The 14428-nt window shown below is 44.7% G+C and overlaps 1 pseudogene across 1 annotated transcript in view; it reads right to left on the bottom strand.

Annotated features, from left to right (window-relative positions):
- Window positions 1–9860, bottom strand: part of LOC110287366 (small ribosomal subunit protein eS12-like) — a 39170-nt pseudogene extending 29310 nt beyond the window's left edge. The window contains exon 1 of the transcript XR_015047160.1: window positions 9649–9860. The product of XR_015047160.1 is annotated as a small ribosomal subunit protein eS12-like (transcript). The remainder of the gene's footprint in view (window positions 1–9648) is intronic.
- Between the last annotated feature and the right edge of the window lie 4568 nt (window positions 9861–14428).

Consider the following 14428-nt stretch of genomic DNA (forward strand, 5'->3'; position numbering starts at 1 on the left):
GAGTAGGCTGGCCCTAAATCCATAGAGATCTGTCTGCTACTGACTCAGGAGTGGCTGGGATTAAAGGCCTATATACCACCAGGCAGGCCTAGCCAGTTCCTTGGTGGGTAATTTGAGGTCTCATAACTTAGAGCCTTAAGTTGTTCGGGAGAAAGATACTGAGAACACAAATCCAATAAAATCACGAGAAGCAAAATATTTAGGCTCAAGAGTGGGAGTACTGGTAAGATGAAAAGAAAGAACATGGCTGTCAAGTCCTTGAGTAGAGAAAGGGGCCTCTGATAGTTCTAGAATTCAAAGTGACAAAATTGCCTCTTAGGAGAAAAGATAAATTCTCACAGGAGAGTTTGTGCTGTTAGACATGGCTCTGCCTAGCCATTGCTAACCAGTAGAAGTGCTCCAACAAAATTGGGCCATCCAATGAACGGTCCAGAAAAGCAACAACATTTTACCTGAAATCAGTTCACCTTATGCTAATACAAGGGGCCAACAAAACCACAAAAGCCTCATCTACAATGTGATTGGTAAGAAGAGAAAGATAGACAGGTACCGCGAGTGTGAGTGAGGCAGGTACAAGAATCTATTATGGTAAATCTTAACATCTTTGGGAAATAGTATTGGCCCAACTCCAAGAAGCCCATGAAACCTTACCATTTATTACTGGCAACTAAAGGATTGGGACACGGGGCACGCAAACGTATACACTGATAAGCCCACTGATGAGTATTTAATAGTTCCAAACTATGTCTGAGGTGAACTGTGAAACACTAAACAAAATAAAAACTAGCAAATATGACAGACTTTTTAAGGAATAAGGGGTGCTGGCCAGGGCAGGAGGGAAATTGAAAGTGGGAGAGTAAGCAGAATGCATTCTATATACCTATGAAATGGTCAAAGAACAAAAATTTATAATAAAGAAGCCCTATTTAAAGCCGGGTGTGGTAGTGCACACCTTTAATCCCAGCACTCGGGAGGCAGAGGCAGGCGGATTTCTGAGTTCGAGGCCAGCCTGATCTACAAAGTGAGTTCCAGGACAGCCAGGGTTACACAGAGAAACCCTGTCTCGAAAGACAAAAACAAAAAAACAAAAACAAAAACAAAACAAAACAAAAGACCTGTCTGAGCTGGAGAGATGATGGCTCAGAGGTTAAGAGCACTGGATGCTCTTCCAGAGGTCCTGAGTTCAAATCCCAGCAACCACATGGTGGCTTACAACCATCTGTAATGGAATCTGATGCCCTCTTCTGGTGCGTCTGAAGTCAGCAACAGTACTTATGTAAAACAAAATAAAGTTTTAAAAAATAGAAAGGAAGAAGAAAGAAAGAGAGAGAGAGAAATGCTGTCTTAAACAACGTGGAAAGCCAAATGCATACCTGAAATTGTCCTCTGACTCCATTATGCTCTGTGCAACCCTCACCCACAAACGTGTACACACACCATCCACATTCATATACAATACGCATCACACAAAAGAAGGAAGGAAGGAACGAAAAAGAGCCAAGAGGAGGGCTGCCAGCATCCTTGCCCTGATGGCTAGGGTCGCTGCACGGTCAGCAGCACTGGACTCCCTTGTCTGACTGTCACCCTGGTCATTTAGAAGCCAAACACTGCAATTCTTCAAAGGTGGGATCTGGGCTAAGTAAGGATGTGGCTCAGTGGTAGAGGGTTTGCCCGGCACACATGAGCCCCTTCATGGTTTGCTAGAATAAATGCTCTTGGTGATATAACTTGGTTTCCTCAGCCTGGGTTCCTCAACTAGAAACAGGCAGTTAAGGTCCAAGGCATGAATTGTGAGCTGCCCGGGTCTTACAGCCAACCTGCAAGTGACAGGTTCATGCTATGCATGGGCATCCTTATTCCCCCTGGGGTGAGGAGCTTTGAAAACTCAGGGGCAGGGAGACCTTCTGAGGCTTCTGGAAAGAGAGAATAGATGTGAGGATCAGGTAGGAGAAGTTCCCAGACTGTCCCTGCCATCCAAGAGGGAGGCAGGAGCTGGGCTGGGTATGGGTCACAAAGCCAGCAGTTGCTAGCACTGGGGGTCCTTGCCTTTCTGTCCCATGGCCCCTCTCCCATCTGCACTGTGGTCAGAGCCTGAGCCAGCACTTCCCCAGACTGAAGAATGAGAGGCAGAGTCCTTAGGGACACCTGCCTCCACTCCTCCCATTCCAGGGCGGGAAGCCACCATGTTGCACCTGGGCCCAGCAGGGCCTGGGAACACGTGGAGCCCACAGCACCCAAAGCCCTCACCTCAACCCAGGTCCTTGCGCAAGGTCAGGAGAGGACAAGCAAGTGGCCATTAAAACTGCCCTCCCGGCACAATGGCACAGTGGGGTGAAGCTGGCACAAGAATAAAGAAGAGGAAGAAAGCTGTGTATAGAAAAGACAGCAACATGTAATAATATGGCGCCTTCAAGGGTCAGGAAGGGCTATTCTGCAAGTAATCTCAGGTTAATTAGTTCTTCTGTGCTTTACTTGAACCAAAATTTGTCTCCTATCAGGGAGAGAAGGTGGAGTGGATAAGATTAAACTAAGCACACACAGAGACAATTGTTTTTGCTTTTGTTTTTCTTTCATTTTTGAGTCAGGGTCTCACATTGCAGTCCTGGCTGGCTTGGAACTCTCTGGCATACTGCTGGAAGCCCAAGCACTCACCCTAACCAAGCAGGCACCCTAACCAAGCACTCACCCTAAGCTCAGTTCCAATAGAAAGAAGAACTAAGAGAACTAAGAGAACTAAGAGAATTCTCTAGACAAGAGAGGACTTTCTAGGTTTAAAATTAATTTACTGGTCCCTAAAAAACAAACAAACAAAGGGGCTGGGGAAATGGCTCTTTGGTTAAGAATGCTGGCTGCTCTTCCGGAGGACCTTGGTTCAATTCCCAGCACCCACATGGCAGCTCACAACTGTCTGTAAGTCTAGTTCCAGGGTATCTGACACCCTTATACAGACTTACATTCAGGCAAAACACCAATGCACTAAATAAATACATACATACACACCCAACAACAAAAGACTACAGGTCTGAAAAAAGCTGGCAGGCATTGTAAGCCTGGAGGTGGCGGACCATGGATCAGAATTCAAGGCTGGGCTGGGCTACATGAGAGCCTTTAAAAGTAAGTAAATAGGGCTGGTGAGATGGCTCAGCGGGTAAGAGCACACTGACTGCTCTCCCAAAGGTCCTGAGTTCAAATCCCAGCAACCACATGGTGGCTCACAACCATCCATAGCGAGATATGACGCCCTCTTCTGGTGTCTAAAGACAGCTGCAATGTACTTACACATAATAAATACAAATTTTTAAAAAAAGTAAGTAAATAAACAAGGCCTTATTCTCTGGGTTACCACCCACTAGGGAAATGCAGCAAAACTATAATTGGATATCCCTCGCATCTACCCACTTGGAATAGCTATCTAGAACCTAGGAACCAGCTGGTGTTGGAGGCAAGGGCCTGTAACCGCAGCACTTGGGAGATTTAGAGCAAGAAGATGAAGAATTGGGTCTATGCTGGGCAATGTCATGAGACTCTGTCTCAAAAAAAAATAGAGAGAGAGAGAGAAGAGGGGAGAAGAGGGGAGGAGAGGAGAGGAGAGGAGAAGAAAAAGAAAGGAAGGAAGGAAGGAAAGGAGGGCTGGAAAGATGGCTCAGTGGTTACCAATAACATTTGCTACTCTTCTGGAGCACCTGAATTTGTTTTTTGTTTTTTTAAAGGTTTATTTATTTTATTTATATTAGTACACTGTTGCTGTCTTCAGATATACCAGAAGAGGGCACCAGATCCCATTACAGACGGTTGTGAGCCACCATGTGGTTGCTGGGAGTTGAACTCAGGACCTTTGGAAGTATAGTCAGTGCTCTTAACTACTGAGCCATCTCTCCAGCCCCTGAATTTGTTTTTTGTTTGTTTGTTTATTCGTTCGTTTTGAGACAGGGTCTTGTGTAGCCCAGGCTGGTCTCAAATTCTCTTTGTAGATGAGGATGGCCTTGAATTTCTGACACTTCTGCCTTGACCTCAGTGCTGTGACTACAAGCACATCCCTTACCTGGTTTATGCAGGTTCCAATGGAACCCAGGGCTTCAGGAATGGCAGAGAAGCAAGTTACCTGCCTCCTGCTCAGCCACTTTGAGGTTATAGGAAGAGGGGGACACCAGACAGTGGATCCCCATGTCAAAAAGTAAGTAGGGCCAGGCAAAGAGGGACATGCTTTTAATCCCAGCACTTGGCAAGCAGAGGCAGGTCGATCACTGTGAGTTTGAGACCAGCCTAGGCTATACTATATAGTGAGCCAGCCAGGGCTACCCTGGAAAATCCTATCTTAAGAACAAATCAATACTGTACTGTCCTCAACCTTGGCCAGAGAAGTTTCTTCTGCAAGGAGGAGCAGCTAACGCAGACTCAGAGCTGGCCTGAGACTGAGCAACAATTGCATGCTTAGCTCCAAATACGGTGTCTATAGCAACCCACACACTGCCTGAGGCCCATGGAACATCGTGGAAGCAGGGCTGGAAAGAACATGAAAGCTAAAGATGGGGAGGCAAGCTGTGAAAATGTTAGCTGCCTCCCTCACAAGCATACTGCGGCTGTGGCTACCTGCATAGGATTCTGACAAGATTAGCCAACATTCTAGCAAACACTGCTAACTGGACTCACAGGGCTATTTTTTTTTTTTAAAGGAGACCTCATTAAGGTTATAGGAAGACAGCTTTGGGATGTGTAGGGGAGTGGGGGAAGTACGAGTGAATGCATGTATGAAATTGCCAAGGAATAAATAAATATATTAAATATAGGGAAAACCCAACACTTGGAAGGTGGAGGCAGGAAGAGCAAGGTCAGCGTTGGCTACGGAGCAAACTCAAAGCCAGCTGTACTGCATGAGACTGCGTCTCAAAAGAACAAAGGTGGAAGAAGAACTCAGCAGTCAGCAGCACATACTGCTCTTGCTGAGAGGACCTGAGTTTGCTACCAAGCACCTAAGTCAGGTAGCTCACAAGCCTCTGTGACTCTATCTCCAGGGGGCCAATGCCTTAGACACACATATTTAAAAACAATTGTGAGCCGGGTGTGGTGCCGCATGCCTTTAATCCCAGCACTCGGGAGGCAGAGGCAGGCGGATTTCTGAGTTCAAGTCCAGCCTGGTCTACAAAGTGAGTTCCAGGACAGCCAGAGCTATACAGAGAAACCCTGTCTCATAAAAACAAAACAAAACCAAAACATCCATTTGTCTAAAATGAGTTAGTCTTCACAATCAAATCCTCACTTATGCCAATGCCTACCTTAAATGTTTTCTATGTGTAGTCTCCTCAATTACCATCAACATTCCAACCATCACTTTCCCCCCTATAATTCCATTTACCTTGGACTTTCACTTCCAGCCTTATTCTAACTTCTTGGGTTTTCATGTTTATTAGTCAACTTTCATTTTCATTATACAAGGACCTGATAAGTTTTTATTGATAAAAGTTTTATTATTTGCTATGAATTGAAGCGGCTATGCCCTCATGTGTGTGTGTTTAAATAGTAAGCTCAGATGTTTACTTAAAAAAAAAAAACAACAACAAAAAAAACATGTGTTTTCTAGCCAAGTTGGTCAGGAACTGACTATGTAGCCCAAGCTAGTCTTGAACTAGCTGCAATCCCTTTCTGCCTCTGCCTTTAGAGTGCTAACAAGTGTGAGCCACCTGCCCAGCTATAACTACTATTTTTAATGTGAGCAGTTTCTGTTCTCACAGAGGACCTGGTTTGATTTCCAACACCCACATTGTGGCGCATAACCATCTATAACTCCAGTTCCAGGGATCCTAGCAAACCCTCTTCTGACATTGGTGCCCAACAGGCATACACATGATTCACAAACATGCAGAAAAGCAGAACACTCATACACGTAAAATCTAAAATAATAATAATAATAATAATAATAATAATAATAATAATAAAGTAGACCTATAGAGTATATATAATTCCAAATGGATTTCAGTAGAAGACCCTACTTACATTGCACAGAAAAGGCTGTCTAGCTGCTTCAGGCATGCCAATACCAGCACATGTAAAGAAGCTTCCAACTTTGTTTTTGAGTAATCAACTCTTTATTCACCAGATCTGAGGCTATTTCTACTCAACAGCACAAGAAAAGGAAGAAGCAGGAGGATCTCTGTGAGTTCGAGGCCAGCCTGGTCTACAGAGCTAGTTCCAAGACACCAGGGCTGTTACATAGAGAAATGCTGTCTCAAAAATGAACACACACACACACACACACACACACACACACACACACACACACGAGCGCAAGAAAGAAACCATTCGAATTTGACTGCATATGTACATAAAACCTCTAAATAAAAGACGTAATTTCAAATCAAATGAGGTCTTAAGAATGGAGCCTAAACCTGTCTCTTTACCAGACGCAGGGCAGCCAGAAGGCAGCCATTCACAATCCAGGAAGACAGGAAGGGATAACACCAGAACCCAACCTCCATTTTAGAGAGGTCTAGCCTCTTGAGCTATGACACACCATTTGTTCTCTAACTACCCAATGTTGTATTTTACTATGCTAATTAGCTAATTAAGACATTAGGTAAAGGTGTTCTACAAAGAAACTGTAAATAAAAGACATACTCTGTGCCTTCCTTTTCTGGATGTCTTCATAACCACCTCAACCTCTAAGAAGATACAGAGACACAGGTAGCACTACAGTGCTGTATTTGTTTAAGCCCCCCACATACTTGGTGGCTTAAAGCAACACAAATCTATAACCTTATAACTTTAGAAGTCAGAAGTTCAGTGTGAGACACCCAGTTGAAATTGAGATGATCAGCTGGGGTGCATTCCTTCTGGAAGTTTTAGAGAACTCATTTCCTTGCCCTTTTCAGCTTCAAATTTCTTAGCTAGTAATTGCCTTCCTCTATGTCTATAGCCGGAACTAGAGTCTTTGTCAATCTTTTATCCCTGCCATTTCAATGAAATGACACCTTACCTTCTAGGGGAATCTTTTTATATCAAGGTCGATTGATTACAAACCTCAGTTCCTTCCTCCAATGCAATATAGTATATTAGTATATTCTGGGGAGTCAATGTTTATTTGTCTGCCTATTAACGCAGGTAAGAATTTGCATAGGTATTACAAAATCAGTACTTTGCAAGTCTTTCTCTTCCGCGTTGAAAACTGAACATTAAGCCAAACATGGCGGCAGAAGCCTTTAAAATCGGCACTGTCCCACTGAAGGCAGTGGCAGGCAGAGCTTTGCGAGTTTGAGGTTATTTACTGAGACCTTGTCTCAGAAATAAGGCACTGAAAAAAAAAATTCACCCCAAATCCAAACCAAAGCTGATCGTTAATTTCCCTTCTTTCTAAACTGGATTCATTCCTTAGTGCTATTTGCTCGTCTGAACACACTGAATAAACACTACCGGGAGGGATTTTCCATGCCTATAGTAAATCAGAGTATGATTTTCCAGTTACGAACCACTGAGAATTGTTTTGCCTTGCCCTCCACCCTCACTCCGAAAATACTCCTTGACCCAGATAGTAGAGACTGGATATTAATGGGTTTTCAAAGCACTCAGATTATTTTCGAATTTCAACAATACCAGAGATCGGGTCATTATGTACCTCGGAAATAAACGGAACGCAGTACCAAAATTTTAGGTCTCAACTTCCAGGGCTTCTCAAAGAAAGTTATCGCAGATTTAGTTACTTGTTCTTGGTTACTTCACACGCTACCAGTAATTTTTCCACTTTTCTGAATCTGTGCCCTCCCCACATTCTTTCATCAACTTTAATCCAAAGGCGTACAATCAGAAAACCCCACTAAAGCGGAGGTAAAATCCCATTGTTTTTTAGCATAATCACATGGCGGGAAAATTGTTACCAAAAAAAAAAAAAAAAATCAAGAGCAAAAATCTTACCTGAAAAAGACACTTGAGGTGACGTAGTATTGCTGAATTTGGCTTGAGCAATATTAAAATATTAAGACTATTCCAAAGAGTTTTTTAGACACGAGGCTTTCCCCGAGGTGAGTGTGCCGATTCTAGATCCTGCTACAAGCCACGCCCTTAGCTTTCTTTTTCCGTTCTAGACTGCAGCTTATTATCCACGCCAGGCTTATTGAACGCTTTGCATATCTACCTGTAACATTTTAGTCAACCGTCTCTACGGTATCCCAGACATTTTCATCACCTCTGCTCTCTGCCCAGCAGACATTTTAGTCGACCTCTAGGGGTTGGTTATAAGGCAGGCATTTTAGCGATCTCCCCAGGTCCCTGGCGGTGGCAGGTATTTTAGTGATAGCCCAGATCCTCGACGGCAGGCATTTTAGCGACCTCCCAGATCCCCAGTGGCAGACATTTTAGTGATAGCCCAGGTCCTCGGTGGCGGGCATTTTAGCGATCTCCCAGATCCTCAATGGCAGACATTTTAGTGATAGCCCAGGTCCCCCGTGGCAGACATTTTAGTGACCTCCCAGTAACCAGTGGCAGGCATTTTAGCGTCCTCCCAGATCCCCGGTGGCAGGCATTTTAGCGACCTCCCAGATCCCTAGAGGCAGGCATTTTAGTGACCTCCCAGTAATCGGTGGCAGGCATTTTAGCGATCTCCCAGATCCCCAGTGGCAGGCATTTTAGTGATAGCCCAGGCCCCCGGTGGCAGGCATTTTAGTGACCTAGATCCCCGACGGCAGGCATTTTAGTGATAGCTCAGGTCCCCCGTGGCAGACATTTTAGTGACCTCCCAGTAACCAGTGGCAGGCATTTTAGCGTCCTCCCAGATCCCCGGTGGCAGGCATTTTAGCGACCTCCCAGGTCCCCGGTGGCAGGCATTTTAGCGACCTCCCAGATCCCCGGTGGCAGGCATTTTTATTGATAACCCAGGTCCCTGGTGGCAGGCATTTTAGTGAAACCCCAGGTCCCTAGTGGAAGACATTTTAGCGACCTCCCAGGTCCCCGGTGGCAGGCATTTTAGTAAAGTCTCCCAGTCCCAGGCATCCATTTGAGCCATTAGTCCGGGTACGTGGCAGGTATGTTAGCTATCTTTCCAGGTCCCTGGCCGGTAGTCTAACCACCTGTAAGGGACAGACATTTTAAATTTCGGCTCCAGGACCCAGCAGTCATTTTAGCCATTCCTCGGCTATGCGGCAGGCATTTTAACTATCGGTTCGGGACTACGCAGACATTTTACCTTCATCTCCGCATAGCTGGCAAGCATTTTAGGAATCTTTCTGCTGCTTGGCAATCATTTTAACCATCTCTTCCGCTGTCCCGCAAGCACGTAGCCATCGCTCCACTGTCCTGAAAGCACTTTGCCACTGCCCCACTGTCCCGCAAGCACTTAGCCACCTCTCCACTGTCCCGCAAGCACTTAGCCACCTCTCCACTGTCCCGCAAGCCCTTAGCCACCTCTCCACTGTCCCGCAAGCGCTTAGCCACCTCTCCACTGTCCCGCAAGCCCTTAGCCACCTCTCCACTGTCCCGCAAGCACTTAGCCATCGCCCCACTGTCCTGCAAGCACTTAGCCACCGCCCCACTACCCCGCAAGAATTTCAGCCACCTCTCCACTATCCCGCAAGGGCCTGGGGCACCTCCCCACCGTCCGGCAGGCACTTTAGGCATCTGTCCTCTCCCTAGCCCGCATCTCACCCACCGCTCCGCTCTGGCCACCTGTCTGGCTGGCTATGACGCTCTTCTTCCATCACGCGCTTGCCGCAGCCGCCTCCCGGGAGTGGATGCAGGACTCAAGATGCGTGGATATCTCGGAAAGTGAGAACAGAGCAAGGGCGCAGAGCGCAAGTGTGTGGCTCTTGCGGGCCCTTTTGGGACCGAGTGGAACACGATGTAGCGCCTCACCCGGTCTTACGAGATTGCGCCTGACACAAGCGCTGCACTGAGGGTTTGAGGGAGTGTGGGGCGGGACCTAGGGCTCTTGAGGCGCGGGATCCTGCTGAGAGGGTGTGGTTAGCACACTTGACCACCTGCGCAGAGAAGAGGGGGCAGAGCTTAGGGGAACAGAGCATGGACCTTGTGGGAGTCACAGAAAAGAATGGCTGCAACCTGAGCCCATTTGCCTTTGAGAACTGGGAAAGCTAGGCCAGCAGGTAGCAGCTTGCCTGGTCGAATGGCCCTTGGTGAGTGTTGGAATGCTGGAAACCCAGAGACCAAAGCTGCCAGGCTCAGCTCCAACACAGCCTCATTTGTTTGGTTTGTGGCAGACTGCCTGCACCCCAACCCTTTCCTCCCTAGTCTTGCCTCCTCCTGCCCCCTTTCTTAAACTTTTACGGTCTTAATGACTGAGTTTGAGGGAAACCTACTGTAATGGATTGATATACTTCTCCTTCAATTGACAAGAGACTTAATCTACTAGAGAAAATTTTCCTTAAACTGTACATATCCAAATTTCAAAAAATGTATAACAGTCAGTATCAATGCAAACTGAGCAATCTGCCTAGATGCCTATAAACACACAAGAAGCCTGTAGAGCACCAATTAGACTGGACCAGAAAAGAAAATCCTCCTGCCACATAATAACCCAATTTTCTTTTCAAAGATTTTTTAAAAATATTTTTATTTTATGTGTGTGGGTGTGTGCAGAGCCCATAGAGGCCAGATGAGAGCATCAGATCCCCCCCCCCCCCCCCTGCAGCTGGAGTTACAGGCGTCTGTGAGCTGGTACTCGAGTGTTTGGGGATCGAACCTGGGTCCTCTGCAAATGCAGCCGCTGCTCTTAGCCACGGTGCCATCACTTTAACCCCAATGTCAATTTTCAGTCCCCAAAGCTTTGCTGGTATGTGATACAAATTTTATAAAAGTAGAAAATGAGGGGAACTTCTTTGCAAAGAAATAGGATGTAGCCCAAGGGAGGAAACAAAAAACCCTATGAGTGAAAAAGGCAGATTCTTCAAGTAAAATGAATACAAAAATCTCCAAGAATGTGATTTTTGGCAAAAGCCCTCTATACCATCCAGGTCTGAAATATTAAAAGAATTAGAGCCTTTCGCCGGGCGGTGGTGATGCATGCCTTTAATCCCAGCCCTTGGGAGGCAGAGGCAGGCACTTGGGAGGCAGAAGCAGGCGGATTTCTGAGTTTGAGGCCGGCCTGGTCTACAAAGTGAGTTCCAGGACAGCCAGAGCTATACAGAGAAACCCTGTCTCGAAAAACCAAAAAAAAAAAAAAAAAAAAAAGAATTTTATCATCTTTCACATACAAAAGAAAGTACTGAGGAAAAGCTGGAATGGAGCTCTTTCATGTTCTTCCTTGAGTTCTTTGAACTGAAACAAATGGTGTAAAATGGCTTCTCCCCAGAAGCCATCAATTCTCAGTAGAAATTCAAGAAGCCCATTCATGAAAATTCATGGAAGGCCACACGAAGCCGCACCCAAGCTAATCACCTACCTTTCCCAAGTATACTGAAATAGCTCCATGTTCTTAGTATGTCTACCGTTCCGTGTGCTTGGCACAAGTCTGTAATTGCAGCACTTGGCTGTATGTGTTCAGGGTTATCCTCTTTGACGATATAGTGAGTTTGAGGCCAGGCTGGGATGCATGAGACCCTTTAATTCCTGCACTTGGGAGGCAGAGGCAGGAGGATCTCTGACTTCGAAACCAGTCTGATGTACAGAGCAAGTTCTAGGACAGCCAGGGCTACATAGAGAAAACAATCTGTCTTGAAAACAACCATAAAACAATTGTGTGTGTGTGTGTGTGTGTGTGTAAAATTATTAAATTATTGAGCTTTCTAGGAATTTAAAGCTTTAACAGTGAGATACTTTGCTTTTAAGTATCGATGCCCAATTCATTCATATTTCTTCAAATGAACGAAAATGACCAGTATGCATATGTTGTTACTGGAATGCATTCTTTTTTTACCTTTAGAAGATAGAAAGCAATACTCCAAAATATTTAATAAAATATTTTAATGATGGATGCTGATAGAGATTAGTATTATAGGTAGTTGTCAACTGATAACATTAATTACCTAACAAAAGTTGACTGTGGGAAAATAGCATTTCTATGACGTACAGGAGAAAACATACTGATTTCTAGAAACTATCACCACATTTTTATAATAATATTTTTATTAATTCTTTGGGAATTTGGCATATGTACTATATCATCCCCATTCCTTTCTCTAACCCCTTGCAAATCCACCACCTGCCACCCTCTCTCACTTAATCTCCTCATTAAAAAAAATAACCCACAGTGTCCAATTTGTGCTACACATGAATGCCTGGATGTGAACCATCCACTGGGGTGGTGTGCCTACCAAGGAGTCAAAAAACCGTGACTGTCCCTCTCCCAGAAGCTCTCAACTCTAAATAGTGCTTCCTTATGCCTGGAATGGTGATTAACACAAGCTTATTCAGGCAGCCACAGTTCACAAGTGCAGCAGTTAATGTCCTGTCCTGAAAGTATTGTTTTGCTCTGGTCCAGCTTTGCCTGTACATCACAAAGTCTGTTTCCTCTTCTGCCATGGTCACTGGTCCTTAGGGAGAGGGGACTGCTTTTGAAAATGAAGGTCATGAATCGACTTCAGGAGGCCCATTGAACTTGTGAAACCTTGTGCTCAATATTTGCCCTGTATATGTTTTACAGAGAAAGTTTTCTTGATGCTGAGAATCATTGGTGTCAGAGATAAATCCACAGTCTGTAAACTGTTGACTGTACCTCTCTCCTTACTTACAATTTGGGGGATGTGGTTATTAAATGTTTTATTGTATGCGTTTCCTATTTTGTTTTTTGGACTAATTTTTGGCAGGAAAAAAGTAATAAAGTGAAGAGTTTGAAGTTGAAAAATATAAAACAGCAACCAAAGGGAAATACTCACTTTAGAAATGAGTACATTCAAGTATACCTGAGAAATCATTACATTAAAACTATATAAAGTGGAGCCAAGTGGTGGTGATGCACACCTTTAATCCCAACACTTGGGAGGCAGAGGCAGAAGCAGAGAGGCAGAGGGAGGCAGATGCATCTCTGAGAATTCAAGGCCAGCCTGGTCTACAATGCAAGTTCCAGGATAGCCAGGGCTGTTACATTCAGAAACCCTGTCTCGAAACAAAACAAAACAAAACAAAACAAAACAAAACAAAACAAAACAAAACGACCAACCAGTCAACAATAGATAACAACATCAAACCCTGTATAAAATACCTATAATGTTAAAACACAAGTCAATAGAGTAGGGGAAAGGCAGTGTGCATGTGGGGAGTACTCAAATGTCCAACAAAAGTAAAAATTTGCCAGAATCAGGTGTTTGTTTGGGGGAGGAGAGTCTTAGGAAGCTTGGGATATCTTGTTCAACTCATGCTCCTGCCTCCACCATTCAAGTGCTAGCAGTATAAGCCGCCTTTTATTTATTTATTTATTTTTTATTAGATATTTTCTTTATATACATTTCAAATGCTCCCGAAAGTTCCCAATACCCTCCCTCCGCCCTCCGCCCCTACCCACCCACTCCTGCTTCTTGGCCCTGGCATTCCCCTCTACTGGGGCATATAAAGTTTAGTATAAGCCTTCAAACATGGTCGGCCACAGAATCCCCATATTCAAAGCTCTGTAATGTAGTAAAAATTCCACAAGATGGCGATAGAGACAAGGTGCGAGGTTAAGTAGAAGAGGAAGTTCAAGGCCCTCTTTTCCGCAGAGAAAGTTTGTGAAATGTTTCCTGGTCCTTGCTCTAGCTCTGTCTTGTGGAATGTAACAACGTTGGAGGAAGCAGTTTCTTTTTTCGGGAAGGAGAAAGATCTAGGGATACCACGCTCATTACTTTCTACATTTATCTGAACGCTATCTGGAGTCAGAAATCAAATAGCTGAACACATTTGGATAGCAGTGACCATAACTCTGGAAAGAGAAAGTATACTGCAGGGGAACAGCGGGCTGCTAAGTAGGTAGTCCCTGCTGAATAAACTAAAATAGCCAATGCCTTGAAAAGAAATAGAGAGATTTGCAGAGAATTTCAGAGGTTTAAAAGGCACTGTGTACACATGTGCTGATTTCAAAACTTCCTACAAAGCTACAGGAATCAAAAGTACATGGAGGGGTTGGGGAGATGGTTCAGCTGTTAAAAGCACTGACTGCTCTTCTGAAGGTCCTGAGTTCAAATGCCAGCAACCACATGGTGGCTCACAACCATCTGTAATGAAGATCTGACTCCCTCCTCTGGAGTGTCCGAAGACAGCTACAGTGTACTTATATATGATAAATAAATAAATCTTTAAAAACAGAAGTACATGGAGGTGGATTTGAAGGCTAGCAGCTCATAGCTGATGGAGTTTACTTGGAGTAGAGTGGAGAATGTGGACATAATTGTGGGCCTGTGTTTTGATTGTTGGCTCCCAGAAGATCAACTCAGGGCATTAATGATTGATCCACTTACATGAACTTCCTCAGGCAGACATTTAAACATTAATTATAGTGTTGTTATCTAGGTTATGACAACAT

The sequence above is a fragment of the Mus caroli genome, unplaced genomic scaffold, assembly GCF_978045245.1.
Source record: "Mus caroli unplaced genomic scaffold, Mus_caroli_1 scaffold_5, whole genome shotgun sequence".
Lineage (NCBI taxonomy): Eukaryota > Metazoa > Chordata > Mammalia > Rodentia > Muridae > Mus > Mus caroli.